The 14310-nt window shown below is 37.8% G+C and overlaps 1 long non-coding RNA gene across 1 annotated transcript; it reads right to left on the reverse strand.

Moving 5' to 3' along the window:
- Positions 1-3739: 3739 nt before the first annotated feature.
- On the reverse strand, positions 3740-6169 carry LOC140165902 (uncharacterized). Its single transcript, XR_011860781.1, has 3 exons — positions 6082-6169; positions 4907-4993; positions 3740-4295 (listed from the first exon to the last, which is right to left on the reverse strand). It is a non-coding gene; the product is annotated as an uncharacterized lncRNA (long non-coding RNA).
- Between the last annotated feature and the right edge of the window lie 8141 nt (positions 6170-14310).

A 14310-nucleotide genomic window follows, 5' to 3' on the forward strand; every position in this document is an offset into this window, starting at 1 on the left:
TGGTTAAAATTTTAACCAACCATGTATTTACAGGTGAACAGCACAACAGTTGGTTATATTGTTAACCAACCTGGGTTGGTTAACAATATAACCACAGGTTGGTTAAAAACATTAACCTACTACTGGTTAACATTACGGTAACCAACCAGTTGGGCAAAGCATGTTGGGCAAAATGGGCAAAATATAACCAATAGTTGGTTAAACGAATGGGAAGTTCATTTTCATTGTTCATATTTTAACCAATTGGAGACATTTGAAGGTAGGAAATTATATTATAAACATTTTATCGGGTATAACACTTAGTTTAAGTGTGCGCGAGGCCATGGCCAGACTGTGAGCAAGACTTACGATGCTTTATCGACGACAACTACCACCACAACCGGTAAGCGTAAGCTTAAGGTTAAATACAATTGATTTTCAAGGCTTGATTACATGGTGCGTAAAAATGATTTAAACGAAGGATTTTCAAACGGATTCTAAACATTTGTATAAACACACAAAAATAATGTTAAGATACATCTATGCACCAACATTTGACTCACTGCGATATTTGATTGCTGCGAAAACGCGGTTTTAGAGAACAACTTTATACGTCTTTTATACGTTTTTTATACGTTTCTTCGTGTAACCTTAAGCTAACCGGTTGTGGTGGTAGTTGTCGTCGATAAAGCATCGTAAGTCTTGCTCACAGTCTCGGCCTCGCACACACTTAAACTAAGTGTTATACCCAATGAAATGATATAGGGGCCTACTTTATAATATAATTTCCTACCTTCAAATGTCTCCAACAGATCTTGAAGACCCCGATCCACAGCTTTGCAGCAAGCCACTCATATCGGCCATCTTGTTTTCTGAAATGCATTTTTGCCCAACACAATGACCAATCACAGTTCGCAAAGGAACACCATGTGACCATGGTTGGGCAAAACCATACTTTGCCCAACTTTATTGGCGGGAAAAGGATGTTTTTTACCAAGGTTGGTTAACTTTTAGCCAACATTGTGTAAATACCATATTGACAGGTTTGACCAACCATGAATACTGTATTTTGCCCAACTTCAAGAATCTTAACCATTGTTGGGCATTTTTTAACCAACTGTTTTCTGCCCATTCATTTTTTATCCAATGTTCTGAGAGTGAATAACACCCCCCCCCCCATTTTCCTCGCCAATTCATCTGTGAACATTTGATGAGTGCATAAAAACCTGTATGGTATTTTGAGGGCAGTTAATGTGACACACGACCAACACACCCCAGCACCCCACTGGGCTATATAAATACTATCAATATTTCCCAATGGGACATTTACTCTAGGTCAAGACACTGGCTTGATTTTTCTATTCCACAACTGACTAAACTGAACTCATTGACTGACTCATTGACTGAAAAGTAATTGTACGTAGATTTGAAAATAGCTATGAAGTTAAGAACTTGTAAATCACTGTAAACATTGACTATACAGACAACATGCTCCTACTTTTCAAATTGATAAATATGATATTTACAAAAGCTATATTACAAAAATACTTGACACCGAGTTGAAAATTAAAAGGACATTTCAATTAAAATTGATGCAATTTTGGATTCACTACAGCTATATTTTACACCAAGGAAATACCAATAAGACAGCGTTCAAACTTTGACTTACATTTGGCGGACAAATGTGTGAAAAAAAAATTATTTAGGGGTGAAAACAATAAAAATTCTTGATTGTTTATATGTTTCCAAAGATAAAATAGCATCTAGTTTCAGATTTTGGCACTTAAACCTCCCTATTTTTTGTAAATATTTTTGAGGAAAAAAAAAATCAATTTTTTGTCCGATTTTGGCCGAAAATTGCCGTTTTGGGTTGACAAAAATTTTGACTTGCTAATTTCCTGTGAGTGTATCAACATGAACACTATCAAATAGTGCCTAATTTTTTATGCTAATTGGGTAACAACGGTACACTTTTAAAAGCATTGAATGGGATCCATATATTTCTATATTTTCGTAGCAGGAGTAGAAACTCAAAGGTTCGGGTGACAATTGATTTGGAAAAAAGTATGATATTCGCCTCATTTTCTATTTGAAAAGGCCATATCTCCACAATGGTATGAGCTATAGGGATGTTTTAAGTGTCATTTTGCTCAGTATATTTTTCAATAGCTAAATGGTGATATAACATTTAAGTAAGCTAGATTTACAGAAAAGAAAATAACTTGCAGTATGCTACCCCCACCCTAAGAATTGTGAGGGCATGAAAAAATTAATGGATTTTTTTTAAATTTTTTTAAAGTCCTTCAAAACTGGGAGGTATAAGGCTAAACAAAGAACATGTTGCTCTTACCATTATCTTTCTCTAGAGCAACATGTTTTTGTTTAGTCGTAAGTATCTCCATTTTGAAGGACTTATTTTTTTAACAGTGCTATCTTGGGTAGATAGCAAGTTCACTTAACTTGTATTATATAGGTGGTTTAACTTAAGCCGGTGCTAACTTAAACCTGGGTCTAACTAGTCCCGGCTTAAGCCTAAACCCAGGTTTAAGTTATTTTACGATTCCGAAAGCTCGGACTAGTTAGACCTGGGTTTAAACCTAGGTTTAAACTTAGACCTGGTTTCGTAGCCGCATAGTACTAACTGTGGTGTATACTATTATGCATATTACACGGAACTTTGTGCATGGGTATGATGTTCCAATTAATTTAAAAGGCTATAATAGGCATTTGCGTATTAAATTGTGAATAAACAGCAGGGAGTAGGGCCTAGATTTGTTATCTTTTTCATGTTTCTGAGTTTATTGATGAAAATGATTAATTTTTTAAAAACCAAATGAAATCCACGAAAGCTCAGTTTTATTTTAGGCCTACTAAAAACCCTGTGATTTCCCCAGGGTTTTTTTTTACCAACACCCACGTTGCATCATTGTATTTATAGGCCTAACAGTGATTAAGCTGAAATGGTATTTTCTAAATTTCATTTCTTGATTTTGCACGTATAATACCGGTGGAATTATAATTATGAAGCTGGGGAGATGGGGGGGGCGCTGTTTTGGCAAGCCAAAAGAAGAGCAAGCATATTTTACCCAGCTATGTTTGCACATTACGGGCCACCTTTTAATAAAACGCTCTAAAAGGGGCTTATCCGTCAGAGTATGAAAACGTTCTTTCCGTTTTTCACATGATCAATATGCTCGCTATGCTGGAATTTGCAAATTGGGTTCCCACAAATTTGACATGGTGTGACGCAAAAGATTTTGGCAGGCCAAAGGGTGGGGGGGGGGGCGAGACAAGCAATTTTTTAGCAGGCCGAGAGGGGCAAGCAATTTTTGTCAGGCTGAGAGGGGCATTCAAAGTGGCACGTTGTTTGGAAATTTCCGCAAGGATAGGATTGGGCTTACGGAATACCCTTCGAGGAGTTCGCGCTGTCCGTTTATTTCGTTTGTTACATCTATCGAGGAGGCATCACATGGTTCTCTCTTTTACGGACAGCGCAGAGGGTATAGGCCTATATAATTGAAAATGCCTGGTGTATCCTATTGCAGGCATAAAATAGCTATAATTTAGATTTAGAATATTAAAACAAAACACTGACCTATTATAATAAAAAGTGCAAACTGTGTAGCATATTTATTTTATTATTAATGTTTAATAAACATGATACACAATCCATCACTTCAAATAGTGAGCAAGTAGTCACCTTGTACATTAAATAAAACTAGAAATGAATGAATTCGTTTCAAGTAGCATAGAGGTTTGTTGTTTATTTATTTATTAAGATTATGTCAGGCCTACTGTCATGTAATGTCGATCCGTTCTGAAAATGGAGGGGGCACGGATGTGAAAAGATATGTCAGCGCCGCACGCATAGGCCTTCTCGGACATTTTGATATTATGTCCCCCTCCAGGATTGATGCCCATGCTGGTTTCATATATAGGAAAGTAGTGAAGACTAGTAGACCCTTATACCATGTTACCTAAGGACGTGTTTAAAATTATTAATACCTTTCTAAGACTTATAATAATAATTACTATATGTGTGAAACGTGCAACGTACAGAACTTGTCTTCATTTCCATTGAGTAGTATACACAAACTAGTATTCCGAAGTAATAAATATCGATACCAAAAGTCTCATATGTTATCATGTTTGTGTTACACTATTAGGCTTAAAGGCCTATAACATTCAGCAAGGTAAAAAGTTTCATGTTAAAAACACTTGTGGTTGTACTGCTCATCGATTCTGTAGTCCAAACTTTGATGGCCAGTGGATCTCAGCCGGGGATCGATGACGGTTACTTCATCATGTAGATTGTTCTGTAATGAAAGGAAAAAATAGTATTTTTAAAATATGAATTAGACCTATATACAAATCTTGCCCCTCCCTCCACACACACCCACACTCTCAATTTTGAGATTTTGGCATGTGAAGAAAATTTATAATTATCTCATAATTGCTGTTGTCTGTTGAGAAGTTTCTTTTACTAGGCCTGATGGTATCATATTCATGAACAAAAAGTATATAAAGATTTGTACGAAGTCTAATTTAAATTTATGCCTTCTAATTTTTGGGAAAAGCATCCTTTATTCGTTTAACCAATCATTTCAAAAGTAACACACAAAAAGTAAAAATTAGAGCAAAATTGTGGCATATACTCAAGATTTTGAATGCTTAGACATGTTCCAAGTCTTTAATTTTTGTGACTCGATTGTCAGAAAACATGTGGAAGCCATGTTTTTGGCTCCCCCCCCAAGAAATTAGTACAATAGTGAACGTTTTCTATTATCTACAGTCAGTTAGGATTTAGCTATGTTTCGTTTGTCAGACTTGATGTTTTTTTTAATCCAATAAAATCAGTGCTTTATTTTTCTGAAATGGGGCAGTAAATTACCTCATACCTTGTACATTGCCATACTTTTAAACTTACCAAAATAACCTCAAGTTATGGTGCATGGGAATCATCCGTATCATTCAGATTAGAAAACATTCCTCTTGACATGACATTAAACCGGGCCTGTAAACGAAAAACAAAACAAAGCATACCATTTTATTTGTCAAAGGTGCTGCTGTTAATCAGTCGCAGATTGTCATGCATTTAAAATTTGCAATTCAATATTAATTGTAGTAATATTTAGGTCTACATTATCATGGTGGTATATAAAAATCATACTTCAGTGAGCACTGAGAATTCAATAAAATTAATCAGTCACATGAATGATGAGCAAACTATTTTAGGCCTGATAATATGAATATTTGGCCAAACTTTCATAATACCAGTTATACCACGATGACCTGATAAATGCCCTAGCACGAGTCAGACAAAATATTAAACAAATTAATTAGGCGGAGCTTCAAGTTCAATAACAAGCCTGGAACAGCCTGAGTCCAGGCCTAGCCAGCCTGTAAACATAGGGCCTAGATGTAGGGCATGTCATCACATAATTATGCCCCATGCCATGGTACAGACCGGTATTAAGGCTAGGGCCTAGGATGTTCCACTACCAAGCTTGAACTTGAAGCCTGGCCTATTATTTACATAGACAAAATCCCTACATCTTGAAGAACATAGGCCTACGGAAAATATCTGTCTAGTGGGTACCGGTCAGATACAGTTTTTGCCTAGGCTACATACATGGCTACAGCCCATGATAGCCTAAGCCCTAGGTTAGCCAGCTAGGACCATCATGACCAGGCCAGGGCCGCCTGATGGGGGTAGGCCTAAACGTTTTACTAAACCGGCTTCTAGGCCTACCGTGAGTAACTCCCGAGTCCTTACATCTTCATTTCAAGCTGCTTCATTTCAAGCTGGAACTCATTGGAAAAAAGCCCGGACCTCGATAAATATTTGAAAAAGCTTTGTCCGAGCTTCGTTTACTAAAAAATCCACAAAGCCTCGGCTAGGCTATTCTCATGTAGGCCTACAGGGTATTTACATGTAATTTGTTAAGCCTACTGCCTAACCTAATCGATTCCTAATAAGCTTGACTAAAACAATACCACAGCCTAAAATCGTCACTAATAATGAGTGAAGATTTACATATATAGGGGCTTTTAAGTGGTAAAACAGTATTAATATGTCACAAATAAGCCGACGTTTCTTACCTTCACTGTCATGACGCGGCCCTATGCTATTGCACTGTGCCGTGAGTACCGGGTATCGGTATGACTGTCACTGCCGCGATGCCGTGTACATAATTGCACTACCACTGCCATGTCCATGATTGCTGCTGTGTACAAGCTTGGCCGATCACCTCCGCTTTCAAACTCTGGTTACAATTCTCACAACTCTTCTCTATTCATTATAGAACATAATCCTTTTATTATGACTTCCAAAATTGGTTCTGTGGCACATTTTTCCAGTTGCAAATACCACGAAGTGCAGTGGTCCGCTTCCGTAACAAGCAGGCTTCCGTGGTTGGCATGCAGACAAATGCACTTAAACCTGGACTTAAACCTACCCCCTGCCCGGTTTAAGTTAGACCCGGCTTTTGCGACTTTAGTACTCAGCTTTAGACCCAGGTTTAACTTAAACCAGCTACGGGAAATGCAACTTAGGTTTAAACCTAGGTTTAAACCTGGGTTTAGCTAAACCTAGGTTTAAACCCCCTTTCGGAATTCCAACCAAGAAGTTTTATGGGGCAGAAAAGATCTATTTGCTATAGTAATTTTATATTAGCCTGACACCTCTTGCATATTGAGATAGGTAGGATATAATGTGATCAGATGGGGACAAGGATCCTCTCAGTAATAAGTGCTATCCCTGCATGCATTGCAGTGGATCTAAAAAACTGAAAATATACTAATAAGACCACTCAGATATTGGGGCATGGGGATAGCTTCTGAAAATTTATTTAAGGTTAAATGCAATTGATTTTCAAGTCTTGATTCCAGAGGGGCGTAAGTTAATAATGGAAACAGCCATGCAGAAAAGAATGAACTCACGCGTACAATAGTGTATCAATCTGAACTAGGGCCACGGACAAACCGCGGCTCATGAGTCATCCTATATGTTGCAGGGATAGGGAAGGGGCGACCATGATAGGACCATAATGGGCTGGTGGGGGGGGGGGATTGTGGGCAGCCGTTTTCGGCCATTTCCCTTTGAATTTTCTAAATTTTCAATTTTTAAAATTATCCTGGATGATATCTGTCGTGAAATAAATCAATGCTTCTATAGGCTATAATAGGCCTAGTATGCCTATGTATACCCTGATTATGCAATATATAGGCCTACAACAATAACTACAACAACAGTAACAAAACCAACAACCAATATTTTGTTAATCTAATTTGTAAAAATATATTCATAGGCCGCGCCTATTAGACTAGTATAGCCTAAAAATTCCTGAATTATATAATGAAAAAAAAAACCGGCCAAAAACAATCAATCGCTGCAGTCAGAAAGAAAGAAACAAACAAGAGAAAAGAAAAAAGTGAGAGAAAAATAAAATAAAATAGATGGAATGGACCACTAGGGACTCGAACACGTACCAAAGTTTTCCAGCTCAAAACTATAGTATTATATAGTCGAACGTGAGTCCAGCGCGCTAACCGATTGAGCTACTGAGTGATCTGTGAAATCGATTGATCTCAAACTGACTATTATGGAATAGTGCATACCAGGCTCTTATGATAAACAATCTCATCACCGCTGTAAATGTCGGAGGTATCGATGGCGAAAAACCTCGATTTTTGCAAAAGTAGCTTAAATTGGGAGTGAAATTCAAATGGTAAAGGAATCGACATACTTTTGAGATATAATGTAGACAGTTAGAATCAAAATTAATGTTCCACAATCCAGATATCGATAATGTAACATAACAGTGTTTTGTGGTACAAGATTCTCGAAAATTGTTCCCAAAAACGGGCTAATAAAATTTAATCGGTACTGTTTTTGGTTCTTCCCCATGGCAACATTATTTCTTTGGTCGATTTGTAGTACAATACAAAAAGGAGAAAACAATCACTCGGCGTAGTTTTATACGGAGCGAATATTTGAAAAAAAACTGCATGGAACGTGTTTTTGATCTTGTGAACATGGTGCGTAAAAATGATTTAAACGAAGGATTTTCAAACGGATTCTAAAAATTTGTATAAACAAACAAAAATAATGTTAAGATACATCCATGCACCAACATTTGACTCACTGCGATATTTGATTGCTGCGAAAACGCGGTTTTAGAGAACAACTTTATACGTCTTTTATACGTTTCTTCGTGTAACCTTAAAGCATTGAGCTTCTGTATTAAGGTGGCTGTGCACTCTCAGACATGCATGGAGTAAAAGTGCTATAACTTTGTAATTATTCACGCAAGACATATAAAAGTATACATTTTTTATAAAGGCAGGACATCAATGAATCTCAAAAATATATACAGATTTGGTGTAAAAAAAGGTACATCATAACAAAAAAACACTCTTCCCAAAAATTTTTGTTTTGTTTTTTCTTAATCTTCGGGCACTATTCCAAAAACTGTTTTTTTAGTTTTTGATATTGGCCTTATTTTTTCTAAGTAAACACTATCCACTTGAAGTATGCATGTCTATTATAATGCTGCAATTTAATCTTTGTAAAGAAAATCTGTTGTTGAAACAAAACGAGTTTATATGTTTCCTCATTCCTTTCTCAACAACACAATCATATTTTCATCACTTCTTGTTTGTACTCTATGATATTGAAACTGAAGAGATTATTCATCATTCCTCCTAAATTGATCAAGTAAAAATCCCATTGAAATGTGGGTGTGAAACGGGCAAAGCAGTGCACATTGCGAATATATGTTCAATTAGCTTAGATTTTTTTAAAGATATTTGAAAAAATAACAAATTGTGGCCATAGTCATCAAAGAAAAATGTTAACACAGCCTTAGACCTAACATGATTTATACTTTTCAAATGCCAAAGTTCAATTTAAAACCCCATTTCTTTTGAATTTTGCCTCATTTTAGGCAGTTACTTGGGTCCACCGAAAGGGTTCGCGACCTTTTTACAAATCGACTGGGACGGTCCATTATCAACTTAGGGCATAGACCCTATCCAATTTAGCAAAACAATCTGTCCACCAATCTGTCCTGCCATTTCAATTGTTATACCGTTCCGGTTATTGGATAGGTTCTATAGGTGATGATGGTCCATCGGTTTTTTTTACTCGAAATTGAATGGCGCGATTACGTTTTATGCATAACATTATTCTGAGCATTATTTTTTCCTAAACTTACATTAAAATCATGGTTTTCGTTTTTATTTCAACTGGTTTACAAATGTAAGATTATTTTAAAGGGCATTTCGTGATCCACAGCCTCATCCCCCACTTTTCTCAAAAAAAGTTGAGATTTTTATATCACTGGAAACCTCTGGCTACATAATGTTTATGTACAAAATATTTCTTGCAGATTAATTCGTTTTGCAAAGATATCGTGAAATTTGAATTTCGTTCTGGTGCACCATAGTTGTAGATATAACCATCGAGCTACTAATGGAAGGAGATTCCACAGAAAAATCCTAATCCACTCAATAGGGTTAAGCCGATTACGCTATTCAACGCGAGTCATCACTTGAATGGATTTAATCAGTACAGTCCCTCAAACACGGCCTTTGATGTTTATGATGGTTATGCGACAATATCGATCATCTATTTTAAAATGTAATTTAAACCGACCCCCCTAGGTGACCCGTACCGGAAATGGATGGTATTAGTGCCCTTTTGCATCGGTCACATGATCTTCGATTGCGTCATTGTGTTTCCGAGTTCACGTTGATTTACTAGCGAAAACCTGATCTAATTCCCTCTTTTCCTTCCAAAGTTACGGTGAATTTATGTATTTTTTCTGATCGTGATTAGTAATACTGGCGGGTGTCTGCGGGACTTTTAAACCAGTGGAAATGATTTGGAAAGGTTTTCCAAGACTGGCAATGTTGTTTCTACGATCCGCCAAGCTTGGCCATAAGAAATATTGGCGTTATAAAATTACCGGAAGTAAATTGTTTTCCTTTGTTTATGGTCACGGCCACAATGCTTTGTGGGTAAAAATGACGTCATTCTGCTTAGAAGTCGCGATAACGGTGGTTCATAACCGGCCAAGCTCAATAGATAAGAAGCTTAGCAAATCGATAGTGCGCCATTCATACCTGATTGCTCAGTATCGACTCATAACCATCATAGTACAAAGGGAACTGGGTTCGTGGATTCTCCTTCTATGATATCTCGATGATATAACCATTTTGGTGATCGTGACATGCAATTTTTCTCATTTTCCCGGCCACTTTGGACATGTCCAAGCTTCTTTATTTTCAATATTATTCAACTTTTACTCGTTTTTTGTTCTTTGCACAAACGTTTGGTATCTTATCCGTGATCGTGGTACGCAATTTAAGCAAAAAACGACCCGTGTCTCCCATTTCTGGGGCTATTTCGCAAAAACATGTTTGCCGGCCAAGTGTTCAACATTTAGTTACGTAACCCGTGTTCACCAACCCGTAAAAATTTTCTATCGAACAAAAGAGGTCACGAATTTTTGCCGTCGTACTCTATTTCAGTGTAACCGTAACCTCCTTGGGGGAATACAGTAACATGAAATGCTTTATGCATGGCTGGGTGTGTCATTTTGGGTGCCCGGGTGTTTTGTGTACAGGGGTGTGCGCGTGCACCCTATATGACATGTAAGGACCGCTCATAATTAATGCGGAGGGGGGCGGGAGAATGTTGAGCTTTATGGGTGAAAAATACCTAACCCCCCTATTGCGATGAATAAATTTCACGTAACCCCCCTATTGAATCAAACAAAATCACATAACCCCCCCCCCTTCAAGCAAACTTAAATATTAATTAATTCAGTCACAGAGATTGGGATTTTGACATTGGGGTGATGGGTGGGAAACAATTTCTTGAAGTCATAGGGAATCCAGTTCATTTTGACGACAAAATAAGTGTATCGTACAAATGCGCGCGAAGCGCGAGGAAATTTTTGCCATTTTGAAGCTGAATTGATGAAATATGATGCAAAAGTGGAACAAATTTGCGCGAAGCGCACAAAAAATTGCAATTTCGTGACTAAAATGGCCCAATATAAGGTTAATTTGGTCATGTCAGAAACCCACATAGGACTGCAGTTTGTTTGTTTGTTTTTTATTAGGCAATATCATTAGAATACAAAACAAATTATAGAGACAGAAAAATCATTACAAAGTACATCAATGTGACAAATTATTTAAAGCTTAAATTAATCAGCCACAAAGCCATTTAGGAACAAGGCACACGGACAAAAAAATGACAAGCCGGGATAACCCATTAAGCCCGCAGAAAAGGCAAGCTTATTTCCGATGGGGTCCCAAGAAAAGATGAGAGAACAAGAACAACTGGGAAACCAAAAAATGCCTACACAGTGAAATCAGACATCTCTTGACTGAGAGAGTTGCTGGCTAGATGTTGTTTGACACTTTGTTTAAATGCAGACTTGGTAGGCAATCCCTTGATGTTTGATGGGAGATCATTCCAGTCCAAAATGGCTTTGTAGTAGAATGTGTTTGAGGCGATATCTTCTGATTCTGAAATTCTGATTAAGATAAAGTGCACCTTGACAATGGTAGATGTTATGGTTAAGCCTCAGCTGTTTAACTCTGTCACAAATTTTCAAGAGATTCACAAGGTTTAGCTCATGTTGCCCAATGTGATCTCTGGGAGAAAGTTTCAAGATGTAACGAGCAACCTTATTTTGAGTAATTTGCAGTTAATTTTTGTGGTTCTGAGTGAGGCCACTATACCAAGATGTGCAAAAGTAATCCATGTGGCACTGAATCAATGCAGAACTAAGATTTTTACGCAAAGTTTGATTGAGAATGTGAGAATGCCGGTAGAGGAACTTAAGGCGACCTGAAGCCTTTTGATGACAGAGTTAACCATGCTTTCACCAGACAGTGTATTGTTTATTGAAACACCAAGATACTTGATACCACTCTCCTGAGATTTGATAACATGACCATCATAGGCAACACAGAAGTCAGGAACTTTCTTTAACTTAGCTTTGGTGCCAAAGAGTATACATTCTGTCTTGCCAACGTGAAGAGACAGTTTATTATCGACTAACCACTGATTGCATGATTTAAGATCAGAGCCAAGCATATCAGCAACAGCCTTGGGGTCTTTGTCATATGCAATGATAACACTGTCGTCAGCATAAAGTAGTAACTTGTTCTGCACTGAAATCTCCATGTCGTTGCTGTAACACAAATACAACAAGGGGCCCAGCAGGCTACCCTGAGGGACGCCACAAGTTATAGTTTGGAGAGATGATTTAATTCCATCAATGCAGACAAGTTGCTTTCTGTTATACAGATATGACTGAAACCAACCAGAGCTGATGCCCATAGCTTCAAGCTTATCACATAATATACTATGGTTGACACTATCGAATGCTTTCTGGACATCCAGTAACATCATTCCAACATAATTTCCTTGAGAAATTTGGTATATGACAAAGTCGGTTAAGTATATAAGGCAAGTCTCTGTTGAAAATCCTGATCTAAAACCAGACTGATACTGATAAATAAGATCTTTATGTGTCAAATAATCCTTAACCTGTACATAAACACTCTTTTCCAAGATCTTTGAAACACAATTTAGAACACTCACTGGGCGGTAGTTACCAACATCCAGTTTACTTTTCTTTTTTGTACAGAGGGGTGATCCTGGCAGTCTTGAAATCTTCAGGCACAGTTTCAGTATTGATAGAGAGGTTGACAATATGTGTTATCAGGGGGGCAATTTGAACAGCTCCATCCCTCAAAAATCTGGGGGCTAACTCATCCAAACCCGCACCCTTCAAAACATTCAAACTGCGGAGCTCCTTGAGAATAAAATTCTCATCAATTGGTCTAAGATTGAATTCACCCTGGGAGACACCTTTATTCTGATAGAACTGAATAAAGGAGTTTGAAGCTGTGTCATATTGGTTCAAGCCAGCAGGAAGTTTAGAAACCAGGACCGAAGCAACTGAAGTGAAAAATTTGTTAATATAATCACATACAGACAAGGTATCATAACACAGTTCACCATCAATGTCCAAAACAATTTTACCCTTAGGGAACAAACCAAAAGATCGATGACGTCCTATAAACGAAACTAGTTTCGTTTAGGGGGGAGGGGGTAAAATGCTCGATTACGTTTGTACAAAAACATCGGTCTGAAGAATATGTCATTATTATTATTATGTCAAAATTTTCAACATTTCATTATTACGTTTCTGGCAGGGAGGGAGGGGGTCGGCTGAGAAACGAAACTAGTTACGTTTATAGGACGTCATCGATATTTTGGTTTGTTCCCTTAGAGTTTGCTTTAGAGCTATAGCCCAAGTTTTTCAGGTGATTGTATGGACCATCCCCCTGGCAAAATAAGGGGAATTTACCCCCCCATCTACCCCTATGCCAATATATCTACTTTTGATGAGAAAATGTATAGGTGTGTGCTTGGAGGTGGGGTGGTCATGTGGTGAGGAGTGAGAGGTGTGTGTAGCATGTGGCAGTAGCGTAGATTTCTTTTTTGACATTGGGGGGATGGAGTAGGAAAAAGAAATTATTTCTTGAACTTGGTATAGTGAATCCAGCACATTTTGGCCGTTGACTATGTTTATAACTCCAAATGCGCGCGAAGCGTACGATTTTTTGGCCCGATTGAAGCTAAAATGGTGACATATGGTGCAAAATGGGAACAATTTTGTGGGAATAAGTCAAGTTAGACAATATGTATGGTATGATTGACCCTCCAGGATTCTTGGTATTTAAAAAATAGTGAATGACTATTAAAGTTCACAAGACCCCTCTATCAGGACAAATAAAATCACATAACCCCCCTGTTTGTCAAAGTAAAAATCACATAACCCCCTACATTTTTCCCGGCCCCCCCCCACATTAATAATGAGCGGTCTCTAAGCTTGAATTTTTAATCACAATAAACATACAGAGATAATTGATAAAAAAAGTGTGCCATTTTTTCAGAAATAAAAGATACTTTAAATGATGTTTCATGTGTGTGGAGTGGGTGTTGGGTTGTCAACTTGTCTGTTGGGGTGACGGGTGGGATGGATGTATGTGTGTGTGGGGGTGGGGGGTGGGGGGGCTGAGGTGCGACTGGTGTTGGGGTGACAAGTGGGGGAGGTGAGTGTTTTGGGCCCATGTACGTCCCTGGGTATGTTTAGGGGTGCATGATGTCCCTGTGATGGTTTGTTTAAATTGCCTAAACTCATTGGGATTCAAAATTTTGAATTATATGGACTTATTTGGAATATTTGGGAATTAACATGGACTTTTAGGGACTTACGGGATATATTAGGAGTTCAA

The sequence above is a fragment of the Amphiura filiformis genome, chromosome 12 (assembly GCF_039555335.1).
Source record: "Amphiura filiformis chromosome 12, Afil_fr2py, whole genome shotgun sequence".
Classification (NCBI taxonomy): Eukaryota; Metazoa; Echinodermata; class Ophiuroidea; order Amphilepidida; family Amphiuridae; genus Amphiura; species Amphiura filiformis.